General features: G+C 38.4%; 1 protein-coding gene across 4 annotated transcripts in view; it reads right to left on the reverse strand.

Annotated features, from left to right (window-relative positions):
• The window catches only part of ATXN7L1 (ataxin 7 like 1), a 114172-nt gene that overhangs the window by 81559 nt on the left and 12705 nt on the right, over positions 1 to 19908 (reverse strand). The window lies entirely within an intron of this gene.

Here is a 19908-nt window from a genome sequence, read left to right on the forward strand (position 1 = left end):
TTTTTCATTAATTATAGTTTATCCAGGAAATACTACCTCCAATGACTTGGAAAGATTTTGTACTACACTGCCTTATCTAGGCACTTGGAAACAGTATTGAAGACGGAAGTGGTGCCTTCCATTCCCAAAGACCCATAACAAAAGCAAAAACAGAGGGTTCATAATTGGGAATTAGCTAACTAAACAAATACTGGGGATTAACAGTATCTGTATACCTTTTGTAACAACAATCTGTTTTGAAGGGATTATAAAGTAAGCTAAACATCACTGACGTTACTATTTTGCCTAAGACACTATATATATGTAAAAGAAAAAAAGAAACAAACAAACATACATGGGAAAATGTGACAAGGCTTTTCTTCCACAGCTCTGAAGACTTCTATGAAATTTATGTAAGCCATTTGCCATCCCATTCTAAAACAATTTGGCAACACAGAAGCAGAAGTGTCTGGGCTACCCGATTAACATATCACAGGAATACTGGAAGAGAAAACCCGAAACTCACAAGTCTAGGAAGTATGTTGCATACCTACACCACCAAGAGATCTCAGCTTTTCACATCTTAAGTTATGCAGAGGATAAGACAGTAGGTAATACAAGTTTGTCCTCCTTGAAAAACCTACTTCTTAAAACATGCTTATATAGAGGCACTTGGCCCCTTACCTCCTGGAGTAGGCAGAAAACAGCTCGTCTGCTTATGGAGTCTTTATTTCACTCTCTGTACACGACTCAGATAAAGTACAGCCTCCAACACTGAATAACTAAAGTGCTCAGCTACTCTTCTGTTTTTGCAAAGTCATTTAATTTCTTCTGTAACAATCTTCTTTTTCTAACACTGTACAACCCTCAAACACTGTTTTGCAATTTTCTGCAGCCCCACCAGAATTTAAACTAATCAAAGTTAGGCACTGGTATGGTCCTTTTTGACTCCAAGCTTTGTATTCCTGCCCCTCCCTTGTGCTTGTACCATGAATTAACTGATTACACAAAGAGTCAAATTCAAGGCAACTCTGACCCAAGAGCAAAGTAGATAAGAGGAAGGACAAAACAAAACAGGAAAAGGTTTTCTGAGTTTAATTCCATGAGCTGCCCCACTGTAGAACCTGATGAACGCTATCACTAGTGTAACAGAGGGGAAGGAAATGCAGAGCCCAGAACTGGAGAGCAGGAGGACAAACAAGACCAAGACCAGTTAGAACTGCTGTAAAAAGCATTGTAAAAATAAGGCTACTTGTCTCTCAGCTAAAGATAGAAATAAAAAATAATAAATTTATTAATTTGTACTGTATGAAAACATTCAGAAGCATATAATCTCATTTTACAAAATTCTTTCTGTTTCTAACACTTCAGACTACTGAACTAATCTTTAAAACAGAGTTCTCACTTCACCATGTAACTTTCCAGCTATTTTGTGCAATGCAACCAGATAGGTTAACTTTTACCTTTTCAGTTCCTGAACACACTGGCTTTCCTGCCTGTTCTTCAGTAAAAAAACCCTCTCATTTCTAATGTGAAGGGTGCACACTAAGAAATCAGTGCACATTAAGAGAAGGTCATATACCACTGAGGACTGTTTGGATGATTATGAGAATTCTGGTTAACACTTTCTTTTTATTTTTTTTATCATCAGAGTTTAAACTATATGGAAAACAAACATTAAAGCTTCTAAAATATATTAATAAACTATATTAATAAAGTTCAGTGAACATTTGCATTTGGCTGCTGCAGCCCAGGGCTGGAGTGACAGGGGATGGTCATGGAAAGAAACACCTAGAGCAAAGACAGACCATTCACTGCCTTGGCCATGTTCTGCATTGGCCCTTCTCTTGCAAGTCACCATAGAAGAAATTGGAGAGTGGAACAAGGCTGAAAAGCAAAGCAAAATCCAGTTTAGCGGGGTAATGAAACCTGTGCTTGTAATTGAAATGGACATCATTCACTTACTCAATATTTAGTTTTAACTAGGTAAGTGCAAGAACCTGGATTTTGAGTTGCCTCCTATTTTACATATAACAACATATTCCAGGAATTAGAGCAAGTACTTACAAAATCTGCTATTATAAAATTATACAAAGTCAACACCTGAAAAAAAATCCTGTTATGTGGTAAAATAGATACCAGTTAAGCATATTAAGATCCAAAGACAGAAACAAAAGGAAGAAAACCCAAAGCTTCCACACATCAGTTAAATAACTTGCCTCAGAAATCAAGGTGAGCAAAATACAAGGAAGAAATAGGCTTTGATGTGTTCAAAAGCAAGCTAGAACAGTCATCTTGATGTAGACAGTATCTTCAATTAGACCAACAGGTAAACAGTCAGATCTGGCCTTTGGGCTTTAAGGAGATGTGTGCCCCAAAATGTCTCTTTTTCCCCCACCAGCTAGTCTAATGAAAAGTATCACCTCTAGCTACAAATTTCATCTTGCTTATGTCTGGAAATCTTCAGGACAGCAACAATATTATTAAATGACAGCAAAAATTAAATTACTGAGGGCAAGGAAACACTAAAAGATACATTATTTTAAAAGATCCAGATTATGCACTCACTATGCAGAAGCAGAGGCGACACCCAATTTGTAGAACATAGAGCATAACTGTCCTCAGGCTCCTGAGTAAAGAGAGGATGGAAAAGAAGTCCTGATCTGGAGACTTTCTTACCCTGCAAAACCAGTGGATTTTTCTTAGATGCTCACATTTACCAGTATCAAAGACATTGGCGAGTGAGCACTGCTGCACACAGGTGTGCATACAAAGAACACAGAATGTGCAGGAGGGTTATCAGTCTCTGCATTAGATTCCTGATTCTCAACTTCCCACAGACAGGCAGTAAGGGGAGGAATGGCTGGAAAGCATCTTCATTTCCCTCATAATTCAAAGTGAACGTCATGCACCTTGACTAGAGAGTCTCCATGAACCACTATACAGCAACAGAACAATTCTTTCTTCCTTGAACATGTATCAAGAGAAGTCTTGCTGCAAATGAGACTTGTCAGCACAAGTAGTATCCTTCATGGATGACAGGACTGAATTTCAGCTCAGATTGATGTATGGCTCTCCTGAATTAGATGTTTGACCTTTAGTAACAGTTACGAGGGTTGCACCACATACATACTTTCCCAGAGACTTCTACAGCAGGTGGACTCTTACCAGCTTCTCTTCTGGGAGAGCACACCTTGACACAGGAAGAGATGTCAGGTCTACAAGGTAACTACAATAACTCAGAAATAACTCAGAAATACAGTGTTTCAGCTTTTGATTTTCCGCTGTAAGACAGTTAAGCTTTCTGATACCTAGCCAAATAAACTAAAGAGGCGGGGAAACACATTATCAGTAACAATCAGCGAACCTTTTGCTGCAAAGATGGGCTATTCAAATACTCCTATCACAGATCTAACTTTTTGATAGTCTGGCACCAAGAGTTTGGCTAAGAATGCCAATGGGGAAGGAGACTTCTCCCCTTTAATAAATGGTGATAAGGACCGTCTTCGTAATACCTCTACAGCTGTATCCGAATCCATCCAAACAGGTGATTTCCAAGACTTGCACCAACCCAGCCAATAAGGCAAATGGTGTTTGACGGAGTGGAAACAAGGCTTTTCAGGTCCTTCAAAGCAAAACCTGCAGAATTTGAAGGAGATAGCTTTGCTTGACAGATGGGAAAACTTAACTACTTTATGGTGACAGAGAAGAACTATTCTTTCAGGAAGTTGTCTATATACAAGGTATTGCGGTTTATTACAGAGCCTTATATTAACCTGTATAACCTGTATTAACACAGGTTGTAGACTGGTACTAGCAAGACCTGGATCTGCCTAAGCCTTGCCCACTTGGAAGAACACTACTAACCCTTGCACTCCGCTTAGGAGCCTGCTGCTTCTCTTCACACATCCAAGCTTTCCTGCCTTTTTTGTTATGAGGCTGATTTCTTTCTTTCTGAGCTGCTTGATCAGCACTTGGTTTAATCCCATTTGGTGCTAGACTTACATGAGCAGCAAAATGTAGCCCAGAGGATGGTCATCAGATCACAGCAGTTAAAGAAAAGATAAAGGTTAGGAATGTTTAACTTCAGCTTAGTAGTAACATAAGATATTCACCAAGTACAATCTTGCTGCCATGACATAAACCTAGGGGAGAACTGCAACTGTTACCAACTCCCTCCTGACTTTGTATACCGAAGACTTTAGCCTTCCAAGCCTAGTGGAGCAACCTGACACTGTGAAAAAAGACTTGATCTCACAGATGAGAATGGCACGCACTACTCCGGCAGGACCAGCAGCAACATCTACTTCAAGAACCTGATCTACATACATCAGGCGTTTCCTCCTTACAGGACACTGATTAAGATTTTTTTAAAGAAATAAAAATGCAAGAATTTTCATTCTGGAGAAAATGCAAGTCTTTTTCTACTCAAATATTGCAAATATCTCTTTTAATATTCAAATTCAGTCAACAACTGCTAGCAGACTACTTCAGAGAACAAAATAAGCTCTTGTTAGAATAGCTGAGGAACAGCCAGAGTGAACAGAGAAATTTATTTAGTTCTTAATGCACCATAAATGTTGCTTCTGATTGTGACTGGCTGAAGAGGTGAGAAGGTAGCATAAACTATTGTCGATTTGTCTTCTGCCTCACAGCACAATAATCCTAAGGGTTCACCATAATCAGTAAGTGTTTACTATTGACGTATTGACGTGCTATTACTTGATTTCAAACCAGCAGGGTTTCTACATGGACTTAGTGAAAAGATTTGAAGCCTTCTATTGAGCAAGTAAAAATAAAATACCTGAAGAAAAATAAATGAATAACCCATCTGTACACTATACAACAGTGTATCTGTACTACAGATCATATTTACAGTGGGTCAGGGTGAAAACTAAGGTGTTTTTTCCTTATTTTTCCCTGTCTGCTAAAACCACAGCTTCAATGATCTTATATTAAGTAATCTGAAAAACAAAGTTTGAAAGGAAAAAAACTTCTCTGATCTTCATTGACTTGTATCCCCCCCCCCAAACCACTGAATACAGCCATATTAGAAACTTCTGAATGTGGAGCAAAAAATGAGAAATTAAAAAAATACAACTAATTTGTAATATTTTCTTTTAGTAATTCCATCACTTGGAGTGTTAGTAATGAAATACTACGAGGGTTGCAGGTTTTCTTCTTTCATTTTCTTGCCAATGCACACCAACAAAAAGATGTTATCTGTGTGGTAAAACAGTCCTCAGGAGAAAAATCCCACGACTGAAAAAACCCTTCACTCCTATTTCTTCTGTGCAGACTGCCATGAAATAGACTTTAATCCTCCAACTGGTGCTTTCTTCATAAACACTCAGCAAGACACAACTGGCACTCACACGCTAGCCTGTGAAGCTGTATTATCTTCTGCAGAAGAGCAACTCTGGTTTAAGGCAATACAACTGGACTGAAGGAGAGCGCTGGCTTAATTCCTGGCTCCCAAACAACATTCTTGCATGACCCTGATTAGATTTTTCTGTGCCTCAGTATCCCATCTCTAAAATCAGGATAATATGGTCTTTGTCTGCCCTGCCTGTTTAGATTGCAGCCTTTCAGTATTCTCCTACTATTTGTCCATACACTGCAGCCACAATGGGGCCCTTCATTTTGGCTGGGACCTCACTATGACTATAGAACAAGTAATGAATAAGATAATTTCCAGTATGTTTTAGAAGCTGTGTGTGACAGTTGGGATGCTATTTATTAGAGAAGTCTTAATACTGTTTAAAGGAGCATTTTCATATCCAAGGGGCATATATAATTGCATCAAATCTTCTTTGCTGACATTTCCAAATAAAACTTTTGTTATGCTTTCTTTATAGAAATCCTGCTTTTTTGAGTAAGAACATTAGTTATTAAGGGTTAAAAAAAGTCCTATAAAAAAGAAATTTTCACAGCTTTCTAGCCTACCTCTTTAATAAGAATATTCTGATTGTTACTATAATAAATGTTTAGTAAGAAAATCAGCAGTAAAATATTTGTCAGACAAAGACTAACAAGTATATTGTCCTAATTTTTCTAGCAGGGAAAATGAGAAGTAAATGAGCAAAAAACATTGAGAAAAACAAAAATCCCTAATCTTACCTATGTCATTTTATCAAATGCTAAGTGTCTCATTGCTTGTCCATATACAGGAAGAGTGGATCCACATGCTATTCTCCTTTCCTCAGGTGTTGTTATGGGTGCCTTTCTTGCTGTCAGAGCACCCACTACTGCTGAGGGAAGCCAGTATCTCTTTATACTCAACTTGGCCACCAGAAAACTCACAGAAAACTCAAATCTAATTCTTCCTCTCCCAAAGTGTTCTGTGCAGATTTACAATCAAGTTGCTATTTCTTTATGACAACTATAGAAAACCCCTGTTGTTTCAGCAGACCTAAGAAAAAAGATGTTATGTCCAGTAAAAGTGCAAATTTGGTGTATATCATCTTTCACTACTAGGTTGCTACTTGAAAGCAAGTCACTTATGATTAGTACTGTCCATTAAATATGTGGTGGCTGCTGTATACCTAAATTTGTTAAGAGTAAGTTTGCCAAGAGACATAATCACAGCTAGATCCAGGACCTTACTGCCACATGGTAACAGAAACAGAGCTTATCTTTAGCAACTCACTTCATAAGATACTATGAGGGAATTTGCTGTTTACCTGCTCTATTTACCTGCTCCTATAGCCAATTTGAGTTCCTCGGTCTGTCAGCTCTTCAAAAGCATAGCTAAAAAACCCTCAAACATAACTAAATATCTAAATACTCTGCATCTCAAAGCAATCAGAAGCACCCTCTGAAACTAATTAGTCATGACATTTACAACACATATGCACTTTACAAGTGAAACAATCTGCAGCATTCAGAAGCTGAACAAATTAAAGAGGCACTTTCTACACAGCGACGTGTATCAATTTCTATTTTTTTTCCCCAGTAATTGCCTGGCTTTTTCCAATCCCCAAGTCCATTGATTGCTAAAGGTACTTTTGTTTTGTTACTTCACTTCTCCCTTCAATAAAAGTCAAGGACAAGAACATATTTTAATTTAAGAACCCTCTTCTCAACAAGATGGAAGGTGTCTGCTCGTTCTTAATCAAGAGCTGGGTATTCAATGGAAAGGTATTGTCTAAAAGGACACAAATAATTCTTACGCCAGTTCTCTCTGTGCTTTTTCTGTATTGCCTCCTACACCTATAACAGCACTTCTCTTCAGGAATATTGCCTTTCATGTTAACTCGTCTCTCCTACAAGTCGCTTTCAGACAGACTTTCAATAAGATCATCTTTTTCCTTCACACAATTCCAAATGAAATGGATTTCACTCTCTTTCTTGTTGGTGTGCAGATCGAGGTACTGCCTTAAGTGCTCAACCGCACTTTGGTTTTTTCAGTTGGAGGACTTTATGCCAAAGGAAAATATATGAGAAAAAGTTCATTAGTGGATAACAGGATATGGAAATATGAATGAGAAACTTTTTAACCAAAGTCCAGACATGCAAAAACTCTACCCCCGGGCCATTGAGACAAAACAGTTAAAACAGGCGTTAATATTTCCTGCAGATTGAAGAGCAGTCTTGAGTTCCACTATCACACAGCTCCAGAAAATAGCTCTCTTGTTTTACGAATTCTGCTCCCAAGGGAATAATTATCCTTGCAAGTACAATCACTCAAATACTTTTACTGTCTGAAAAAGCATACATACATCATCAGCTCTTACATTGAGATTTATACAGTACATTTACAGGCACACCGCAAACATTTTCCAGAATAGGAATGTGCTCCTACTGGATAAACACTTAACGTATAGACAAACTAACCTGGCAATGCAGCACTTTGTAGTGGTACAGTAGTCTCTTCCCTATTCCAGGAGATAAAACCACAGTTTATCCAAACTAACCGAGTCCAGGCCAAAAGCCTGCTGTACACCTGAGGGAGTGTTCTTATCTCCAAGAGGCACAACCCTTAGAGAAGAACATGGTCATGAAGGCCTGTGGTCAGTAGAAGCCTGCATGCCACTAATGTGTCCGTCAAATCTTCAATATGAACATCCTAAAGCATATGTGCATGCCACATTCAAGGTATTCCCCTCCTTTCTGCTCCCTCCTTCTTCCACAGGAGCTACTAACAAAGTTACAGTTAGTCACAGGTACGGGATCAAGCACAATTTAAAGCCTCAAAATAAAGTTCTGCAGTAATCACCCTATAAAGGAGCAAACTCTGCTACTAAGACATGCTCAAGAGATTTGCTGCCATTAGATGAGAGAAAAATGAACATTTTGCTGTTGTTGCTACAACAGGAAAAAAAGGCTTCAAGAAACTTGAGGAGCTTTTACCAACTAAAGAATGAGCAAAAGAAACTGTAAGTATTTCCCCTCTGAAATGCTATTTCAGGGTTCTGACAGTTCTGAAGACTAAAAAAATGTAGAGTGAGTCTGAAGAAACCTGCCCATCTAGTAGAAGATGAATGAACAGCAGAAGAGTGAAATGAAAAAGATACATGTTACTTCTATCTATCAGGAAAAAAAAAGTTCTACACTTGTTATGCTGCACAGTACCACTCATAATACAAGTCATCAGTTTAATATTGTCACTCAAAGACATACACACTAATATAATAAAAGCTATTAATGGGGCTCTTTCCTTTTAATGAAAGCAAGCAGCGGTTTATTAGTTCAATCATGTTATTGTTCTCTTTCAATTTCTGCCACACTGAATACTGTACAAGTAAGATTCTGACCTGCACATATGTAATTCTCACTAACAAACAAAAAATTATGCAAGAATTTCATTTGCATATTCTCAAACAGACTTGAAAAAGCTTCAGTTGTCTTTGGAGCTGTTTTGTATGTTTCCTGGACAGGAGAAAAAGGTGGCTTTTGGGGAGAGAACTACTCAAAATACAGAAAGATGTCTGTTTTTCCAAATTTTTATCTTAAGTTCATTACTTTACAAGGATCTTTCCAGCTCACTCTTCTTTACAATGTTACCTTACTTTCCGCTATTTGGCAGCAGCAATGACTTACTAGTACTTGGTTAGCACTTCAGGTGGTAACTCAAATATCACAAGATAGCATTTCTGGAGCTTGAGAAGTCTTTCTTTTTAAAGGAAGAGCACTGCATGTAATCAAGAATCAGCAGGCAGATTCAGATATTAACATGTGCTGCACTGACCACACAGGTAAGAATGTTTTAGAGCCACTTGACCATGGAGGTAGTGAGCCTGCTTCTCAATGCAGCCCCTTCAGTCCAGTTTCTTTGCAGTGGGTACTCTGCAGCTTCACTGCTGTTGACACCTGAGATCAGGGTACGAAGGGCTCAGCCATTTTTACTGGGGAACTAAGAACACATCAGGAACATGCACAAAGAAAAGTGCAGCGAGATGAAAGCGAGCTGCCAAAAAATGGGCCTGCTCAGTGACAGTCTCAGGTTCTTGGCAGAAACGTGCAAAAGGTCAGCAACATTTGCCATTTGCTGACACGACCTGGTCCCAGAAGTGATGCTTTCACCAGCACCCAGCTTCCCAGATTAATCTCATCCACCTAACAGCTCAATGACATGAGCAGACCACTTAACACTTTTTATGCTGCAGCCTGATGCCTGTCAACTTTGCTTAGCAGGAATCTCCCCTCCAGCATTATACTATTCTGAGGATTTGGGTGTAGCAAAGCAATTGTTCATTTATTTCTGAGGATTTGGGTGTAGCAAAGCAGTTATTAGTTTATTTCACCCAGTATTACAGTGTTGTGCTAGCTTTGCAACAGTTAAAAGATAACAATCAACAAATCAGTTCTTTTTAAAGACTGGTTCCTCATCTGTTTAGAATCCACATTCTTTCCAGCTTTTCTTCAAGTCTGCTGTGCCTCCTAGTACTTCACGATTTACCTAATTGTAGTGTCACTGGAACAAGAGGTTTCCTAGATAGAGTCCAAGACACAGCTTTTCAGACACACTCAATTTTCTGGCACATACCTGGCTTCTGCAGTGATAGCGCCTTGAAAAGAGAAAAAGGAGATAGAGAAGCAAAAATACACTGCCTTGTCTCGTGCATTTAAGGTACACTCCAGCATCATAAAGCAATAAAAAAAATCATCAAGATTCATGGACAGAGACCACTTAAGAGACTTTTTCACCAACCCCATTAAACAAAAATATCCTCCACACTATTACAAAGAACAAACCTTCCTCCCATTTACTGTAACAGCATGGGTCCTTGGAGGGCTGTTACTAATTACCGCACAATCCAACAGACAGGACAGTGGACAAAGGAAGAGTCAAACCCTGCATTCCTTCATCGCCTACTGGGAAAATTTTTAGCCAAATTTCTTGAATTCTTAATGGCTTTCCCTGTGCATCAGGAGGAGTTATGTACATTGTAACTCCTAATCAAACACTTCCAAATTTACTAATGAAAAGCACCACACAAGAAAAGATGTATGTCCATTATTATGCATTATTTTAATATATGTTAACACCTCATCTGCAAGTTTATGTGATAATTACAATGGTGTAAGTGGCACTAATTCCTATCACAACATATCATTTGGAAAAAAACCCCACTGGTATTACTACTTTACCAAAAGACTGAGTTAAACAAAATTCAGCTTCTGAAAAAAACCAAGCCCAAACCAGAAAATAGCCTAAAATATGGTACAGCAGCCATGCGAGTGAATATCTGTCCACGGAGAATTGTCTGCATGTTCTCCAAGTGGAACTATATAAAGGATCAGAAGCAAACTCTGGAGGTGCTTATGTGAGCTGAAGTTGCTTCAGCGTGAAAGGTACATACATATCTTAATGCAGGACTGCACTGTGTACGTCTTTGCAGCCCCAGACCTCTGGAAGGTACCTGCCTTGGGGATCTTGGCAGCAGTGGGGTGAGAGGTTAATGTGGTAGATGGATTTAATGAAGAGTAAATGAATATAATGCCAGACAGAATCACTATTCTAACCAAAAGAGGCTGTGAAATTCTTTGTTAAGCGGGCTAAATATCTGAGTATAGAAAAAAAGCAGTATGCACTAACACCTCACTCAGCCCACTATAAGGAGTGACCATATACATCTGTAAAGTGCGTATTTGGAGTATCACTCACAAGTGACATGCACCTTCCTTGTGAATCTCCTGTTTGATAGACATGTGAGTTTTGTTGAACTCTGACTGGCATTAGCACTTGCTAATGTAAACTCCCTGTTAATGAAGTATCTGTAAGTGATCTATCCAACTAGTCTGCAATTAAATACAGTCCTGTTTCTGAGATTATCACAAATAGTTTTTCCAACAACTTTTCAATGGAAAGGATACTCTGGAGTTATCAGAGCAGAAGGTTTGAACAGTCAAAAATTATTTCAGGCATTCACAATAGAATGCTTCTTCCAAAGGAAAACTCTTCAGCCCAGAATACATTTCCTTCCACAATGTTAAAATATAAAGCATTTTCAAAGCTTCTGTCATAGGCAGAGGATTCCTAAACCACTTTGATACCTTAAAGTGCATTTGTTCCTTTGAGTTGCGAAGTTCAAGTGGAGTACATCATTTGATACCTAAACAGTCAAATGGCCTCAATTTAAAACTTGCCTCTCAATTGCAGGCATTAAAGAGTCAAGAATCTGTGTAGTTTATAAAACTGAACTCTTTGTTTTGATCAGAACAACATGTTTCTGCAACGTAAAAAGCCTCCAAGAGCTGTAAAAAAAAGCCCTAACTATGGGGAAGCAAATACTCTGAGTAAGTTACTAGGATGCACAGTTACTGCATAACTATCAGTAGAATTAAGCAGTAAATAAATACATTTATTCACTGATTTGATCAGTTTCTTTAATGTCCAAAATATTACTTTATAACTTTACCACTCATTACCTATATCTGCAATACTTGAAGGTTAGTTGTAACATCACTTTTTAACTATTAAAATTCTTGTAATATTACTACATTTTCTTAACATAATTTTATGTTAGTGAATAAAAAAAACAAAAACAGACTTATTTTTTTTCTTCCTGGCTATATAATTCTAAACCCTTCCTAAACAGAATCCAAAACTTGCTAATTACAATTCTATTTGCTTATCACTTAAGTGGAAGCATTTTCTATTTCATGCACCAGCTGAATTTTATGTCTAACACTATCAAAGTCATCAGCTGTTAAATTCAACAATACACTAACAATTTCAATGAAAAACAGGAGTATAACTAAGATCCAACCTTGGATTCAAAAATCTTAGTTTATCACTGCACATACATAAAGCGGGAAGATTTAGTTTCATCTAAGAGTTATACTTTATGGCCAGAAGAATGTTGCAACTATCTACCACTAACAGTCAGAAGCTGGTCATTTGGCCATTCACAATTGATTTATTTTGGTTCAGCATACCAGGGTAGCTACCAGGAATTAACAGATGACAACTCCCCATGTCAAAGAAAGGGAGAAAAGGAAAAGAAAAAAGGAAAGAAGAAAAAAGAACAAAGAATAAATGGAGCAATCGTGAAAAAGAAATTGTAATACAATAAAAATCACCACTAATCATTCATGCCCAGTTAATAATCAAAACAAGCCCTAATTCTTATTAAAATAACATATCTGTAGCTTGCTCACCATCTCTGTTTACATTCTAAAATAATTTACAAGTGCTTTACAACTGCATGTTTCAATAACCTTACAAGGACTCTTATTCCTCTGTGGAAACCGAGCACTACAAAATGTCAAACTTGTTGCAAAACCACTGATGAAATTGTGAATAAAATAATCTCTGATAAAATTTCCCCCAAAAGCTATGCTATACAAAAAAGAACTAAAGCATTCCTCCCAGGTGAACAGTTCTCCTTCACAAAAAAAGATTTTAAAAATCATGTAAATAACATAGGACTATTTTTTCCAGTTCTATCAGCAACTGTTATTTCATATTTTACCTAAACTTATATTTTAATGACTAGATTACTGTATCATGACAGCTGAATACAAGGATATAAGGATCTCCTTAAATGACATGCACTGATCTGACTGCATGGCTTAATTCAGAAGACTTCTAGATTTTACAACCTCCAAACATAAATGAAAAGGAAACGTTCTCATTTTCAAAACAGTCAATATTCTCAACTTTTAAGAAAGACTTTGCACATGTAAGGTGAGCAAGATCATTCATAATGAGAGCTATCCTGCTGTTAATGGAAACTTTGCCCTCTATTTTGTGGTGCGGAGTGCTGAACGCACATACCAAAGGAACTGTAAGCATCGGTAGCCCAGACAAAACTCAGGACACTCTAAGCAAACAAAAACTTAATCATTTACCACACTTCTTGATTCCTTCAAACAGATCCTGGCAATCTGCATGCTCCCATAAGATTCCCATTAGGCATATCTGAAGCACTGAGATATAAAGCGAATTAGGCAAGAGAGCACACTACCAGCAAGGACACATCCCCCAAAACTTCAGAAGACACACTGCAAAATCCTCCCTGCTCCTCTTCCCTATCCTCCTTCCCCAGGGTAATTTCCTCTCACCTCTAGCCCTCTGTGCCCTTTCACCTACCCAAACACTCTAACTAAAAACAAACTACAGCAGAAAATGCCAGGAGCAACTCAAAACCACGCAAAAGAAGATATCACATACAACAGCAAGTTCCTTGCTGTCAGATATCTCTGTGAATGAAGCATCTCCACAGGAGCACTCTGAGTCAGTTTACTCTCATAAAAAGAAAATAATGAGCCGATACCTGCTAAAGTGAAGGAAAGCGTCCTTCAAACTATGGAACATATATAGTAGCATCAAACTACTACTCTGCCAGCTGCTTGGATCAAATTCTGAGGGGGAAAAACCAAAACACAATTCAAAACTGTGTGAGGCTTCAATACGTAGGTTAGTAGAGTGCAGTCCGCAGATATTCCTGTATAAATAATACACTCCAAGGCAAGGTTTGCCAGTGCTGACTGAACAGAGACCTGGATTTTGATGAGTACCTAACATTAGACTGCAAGTACAGCAAAATTTTAAACACAACAAAATACAACAACAACAAAAAGCACAACTACTCTGATGACTCTTCCAAAGACTGGCACTTTGTGGAGAGATATAGAAAAGCAGGTTTTTTCTCTCCTCATAAGAAGAATTAAAACTTCCACTCCTGCTGGCAAGTTAAAGCTGTGGCTGGTCTCAGGCTCCAAGTTCCCACATATGTACCTGGTCCTCCATTACCCTGCTCTTCATAAAAATATCAGTGGTTACCCAAAGTGAGGCAAAGGGGACTACAGCCTCTGCACAGACACAACTAGCTACAGTGTGATAACAAGATACATGTCTTCAGGGAATATTGCTGAAAATGTGTCATGTGCTGTAATTACATGCAGCAATTTATTTTGTTTTTTATCCACCTCAGCTCAAACAATCTCCAAATGAAGATGCATTTAACCAAAGCACTCCAGCAACACAACTGGAGATTTATCTTACATCTTTGGAGCAAGTCACTTGGCCTCTCCATGTTTCTGTTTCTCCATCTGTGACACTTCACAGAAAGCTTGAGAGGCTTAATTTATCAAGCAGCCTGCCAAGTGCTTTAGACAAGTGTGTTACTAAAGCCTTGAAACTGTGTTCATTGGTTCTGAAAGGGTAAACCGTTAGTCAAACCAAAATAAAACCAACAATATCCTTAAAAGAAGGCTATACTTTCAAAATGCAGAAGTATCATGTTTTCCTTATTTTCCTTCATAGCAAAAAATCTCCAGACTTTAGGTATTTTATTACAGTAGGACAGAGACTAGGTTCTTCTGAACCCTCTTTCCCTCCATTTACTGTTACACTCCTGAAGGAGGTGATAAGCGGGGAGAAGCAAATCAGTAACGCCAAATGAAAGTGGCACATACCCAGCCAGACTCATTGTCCTCAGGCCACAGGGGAAGGCCTATGCACACCAAGGCCTGTCAGCAGTCTTTAACTGACAGCAGATGTCAGCTACAAGTTGCCTGATTAGGGCAGAAAACAGTCTGGATGCTCATACAGACAAGGGCAGACTGTCCCCAACACCTGCAAAAGACTATGTATTAGATACAGTGAACACTATTTGAGTACTACACTTCTTTCAAAGCAGTATCCACATGGAAGTTTTGTACCTATACAAACCCAAGATGTAGGCTTCTGCTCTTTTTTAGATGTTGCTTTTGCTGCAATATTACCAGGAGAATTCTCATGAAGCCATTCCTGGCAAGTCTACCTAAAATACTGACAGTGGAGAAGGATCATCTAAAAATACTGGCTATATAATACAGACACAATACAGACCAACTCCCAAACACTAGTTCACTGAAAAGAATATACTTTTTACAGCTAAAAGCAGTTCCTCTAGAAGAGACAGCTGAAACAAACTAAACACAACTTTTGTTTAGGCAAAAGACTCCCAAGCAGAAAATTAAATGAAGGAAGAGAACTGATGCCTTGAAAGAGGGTCATTTTCAATCACCGGATACTTAAGAAAAATCTGAAACCTGAATACAGATATGGATTAAACGATGCTGGGAAGGTTAAGTAGACCAAACATCTGCTTGATCTTAGCCTGGTTGTTAGTATTCTGTAGAGCATATTACCTAACAGCACATCCTGGCCTAATCCAACATTGGAGAAATTGTGGATAGAGGGATCTACATAGTGAGGGGACCAGGACAGGGCCACTCAGTCCAAACACTCAGTCCAACTCAGTGCACAAGTTACACACTAAGGGTGACTCTGAGTGTAAACATCTAAATGTTTTGTAACCACTCAGCTAAGAACGGATGGATCAGACACTTTTCAAGCTGTGCCACCTTGTCATGGGCAGCAACAAGGAACTGAGGAAGATTCAGATTCCTGAACCTTAGAACCACCTCATGGTACTATTACAAGGTAGCACAGGACACATGTGACCCTGTAGATTCCCGACCAGAAACAGCCTGAGCTCATACACACAGAACACACATTGACATACATTTAGAGCAAACCTCATCTTCCAATTCACACTTGGTTTTAGCCTTTCCAACTGCAGGGAAAAAGAAAAACCAAACCAAAACCAAACCAAAAAGCAAAACAAACCACAAATACCCACCCCAAAACAAAACAAAACCAACCAACCCACCCAACAAAAAATCTCCCATATATTCCACAGTCCTGAAATTCTTTACTTTTTGTTGGGTGTGTAAGCCCAAAAATCTAACGTTTCATAAAAAGAAATCCAATATTGCGTATTTTCTTTTTTAGAACCTCAATTCATGCTGCCTTCTCACAAGTTTTTGAAGGCAGCAATACTGGTAAGAGGATGAGGGAAGAGAATTTATAAACTTGACATGCAGCACATTTGCTTTCCAATTATTTTGTAACTCTTGTAAGCACAGAGTTATAGAGTTCTTACAAGAGTTACAGGAGCACAGATGCTTGTGAAACCTCTGAAAGTGTGTCTTCATTGAAAGTATGTTAGATGCTTCCTTTAACACTACATACACAACATCTCTCGTCTCAGTTGAATGGTATCTTAAAACAGCATTGATTTGCCTTGCTGTGGACATAATCAAAAGAAGAGGTGACACTTTCACTCAGACTGGTGATGATCTTACAACAAAGAGGTAAACTAAATGATGCCAAGTGCTAATGTCCTTCAAAAGATTCCTACTATTCCTTTTGCAAAACGAGGACAAAAAGAGTTCCCACACAGTCCATTAGAAATTACAGAGCCTCTTACCTTACCACAAAGACTGACCTGCTGCTTCCTTATAAATCCACGGACAAGAAGGCAGCACCAGGAAAAACATGTTGACAAAGGTTGCTTTGCTTTGCAAACAAAGTAAAGCTGAAGGGGGCATTTGGCCCAGATGTCTGTTGCATGAACTTACAGTGAGAAGGCACAAACTATCTGCAATGCTTCTGAGAAGGCTAACAATTATATTGGTAAATTATTAAGTTGTGCTTAGAATTGATGACTGGAGGGATATTTGTGGGTTTGATTACCAGGAAAATAAAAAGGGTGAATGGGAAGTGTTACTTCCTCTTTCACCTGCTATGAAAGGACGGTCCTTTCTCATCCATCCTGCTAGGAAGCTGCCTTTTGCTTTGATCTCCTCATCTTTCGCATGATTTTTTTAACAAAAGCAGCATTTAAAATGTATGAAATTTTAGTGAGGAGAGGAATTGAGAAGAAAAATCTTTCTTATGATCTGTACTGAATTTTTATGTTAAAACAGGCCATAGAATTTCATCACATTGTTCTAGCTTCAAACCCAAGCTTTCTGGCTGGCTAAAGCACCAGGTGCTTCCTGGGAAAGCACCGGGGCATTATGTGAGGACTTTGTGCAACAGAGAGTCTACTACATCCCTTGATAAGCTGTTCCTGTTTAATTGTATCATTAGAAAACTGCACCTTATTTCTAGTCTGAACAGATCTAGCTTCAGCTTTCAGCCACGCGAATCCCCTTAATCCTGCTAACAAAGAACCATCTAACTGTCAGATACCTTTGCCCTGTCTAAGTACTTATAGACTTAGCAGGTAGCCTCTACCGTCTGTTGATAAACTAAATAGACTGAGCTTCTTAAATCTTCCATCCTAAAGCTGATTATCCAGTCCTCAAATTAACGTAGATTTTTTCTGAACTCCTTACAGTTTTTCCAACACCTGATGTGCACATCAGAACCAGGATGCAGTATTTCAGTAAAAATGCATAAAAAGTAGTAGTATTCCCCTCCCTCCTACTCTCCCAGTCATGCACTTTCAGCCTTCTTCAAGACTGCTTTACACAGGGAGTAATAATTTAATCAATCTTCTAAGGTAATTCTTCCATCCCTACTTACATTCTAGATAGAAGTTCTTCCTAACACAACACATTCAGAATGGACCGTGACCAAATTTAGTTCCGTTTGTTATAAAGAAAAACAGGTACCTTTGAAACCCTAACTGCACAAACTCTATGTATGATGGAATGTATGAATTCAGTGCCTGTATTTTACAAGAGAAAAACTGCAGAGAACAAGATTACGTTACAATCATGTAATAGTCACCCAATTTAAAGATACCTCTTCAAACTACTATTTCATTCAATAAACTCATCACTCAGCCTATTTTGAACTACTGTGTTCTGATGCTCACCTGTATAGTCACCTCCTGAGGTACTGGGTGGCAACAGCAGATTTGATTTTCAGCAAAATCCAGCGGGCACAGCAAAAGACTGCTTCAGGGTAGAGGCAGTGTTCTACCAGACAAAAGGCAAAGCTGCAAGCTAGTCATGGAGGATTTGCTAATGTTATAAATCTACCCATAGAGTGAAAATTAATTGCCAGTTATAATCTTCAGTTATTACTGTATCACCAGCTAGTTTCCCTTCCTATCTTGGATGAAAAAAAGCCAAGTAAAATCATGAAGTATCTAGGATGAACATTTCCACAAACAGAAACAGAAAACAGAAAAAAATTATCAAAATAGAGATTATAAGATCATATCCTATCATATCTGGTAAAATATAGATGGTCCTCTGGCAGAGCAGGTGCAGGAAAGATGATGGTACTAGTGATGTCTGCACAGGAAAGGAGCAAGCAATATAGCTTTTGGAGCAGTAACATCAAATTCTACTTTTAAGTAGTTTTAAAATGATAGAAAAGCAGCACACTAGTATTTGTGGTGACTTGCTAAAATATAGTGAAGTACTGAGGCTTTTTGCTATAATAAGAATTGGCCTATTCTTATAAGCTTGGTTTGGGTAACTGTTCTTTGACAGACACTCCAACAATGCATTTCAAAACACGGCAGTCTTTGCTCACTGCTTAATTTTAATGAGCAAAATTTGGTGTCAATGGGAGCATCACCTTTTGGAAACCAGCAAACAGAGCACTAGTCAGTAAAGTCTGCCATGACCTCTCACAGGGAAAGGTGGATTTTCTTTGTAATCTAGAAATAAGGTATTGTTCCTTTCCTTTCCGAATCATTATGCAGCAACATATTTCAGCGAGGACTGGATTACACCCTATCAGTACACAGCTTTCAGCATTTTTTCATTTGATTCCAGCGCAAGTAGGATTAGGCTTTCAGCAGCAGCCATATTTGTATTCAAAGATGCCCCTGCCCCTTTTCAGTAACAAATTCATTTCTGCATATAGCTGATAGAACACTTTGGGCCTTTTTCCAGTGAAAGGTGATCTATAAACATTATCAGTAGTCATCATGTGTATACTCAGCATTTCTTCCCCTTCGCCCCTCCAAACCCTTCCTCTGGATATACACACTGCCTCGATTACTACTCAAAGCAGCTTCAACAGATGATTATGAACACAAGGAAAGTCTCTTGCACCACTTTAATGTATTAAAATGAGCAAGTTTTTAAAAGCACTTGCTCTGTGTATTGTTTTCATAGCACTCTTTGTTTGCACATGGTACGTCAGAAATCTGCCACGAAAAGCCCACATTCAAGGGATCCTCTGAAACAAATTAAAACTTCAGAGGAATCAAAAACCTAAAGTTGAAAGTCTGTAACAAAAGTCAAACCTGCTTAGAATGTTGCATGTCATTTATCCTCTGATCCTGTAATATGGGCATAAAATAACTAATACAGAAGAGGAGGAGTATGAAAGAATGACAAATGTTGTTGCATACACAATGTGTTAGTTTCTCTTCACTTTTTGCCTAGTATTAAAACTAGGGCAACATTCAAGAGAACGGATAAGGCTGAAGCCTAATGAAAAAGGGAATGTCGAAGTATTTGGAAAATAGAGGGCATGTTTAGGGAACAGAGTTAAGGAAGATTAAGATTTATCTTGCAATATTTATGTTATTTTTGCAGTCTGGCAATTACAATTAGCTTCACTTTCCAGCTCTGAGACAGTAAGATAATATTACCAAAACAGGGAGAGTTTATTTTCACAAATAAACTGCTCTCACTAGAAATCTGTTCTGTACACTACTTTGCTGTGCTCTGCAC

The sequence above is a fragment of the Strigops habroptila genome, chromosome 3 (assembly GCF_004027225.2).
Source record: "Strigops habroptila isolate Jane chromosome 3, bStrHab1.2.pri, whole genome shotgun sequence".
Lineage (NCBI taxonomy): Eukaryota > Metazoa > Chordata > Aves > Psittaciformes > Psittacidae > Strigops > Strigops habroptila.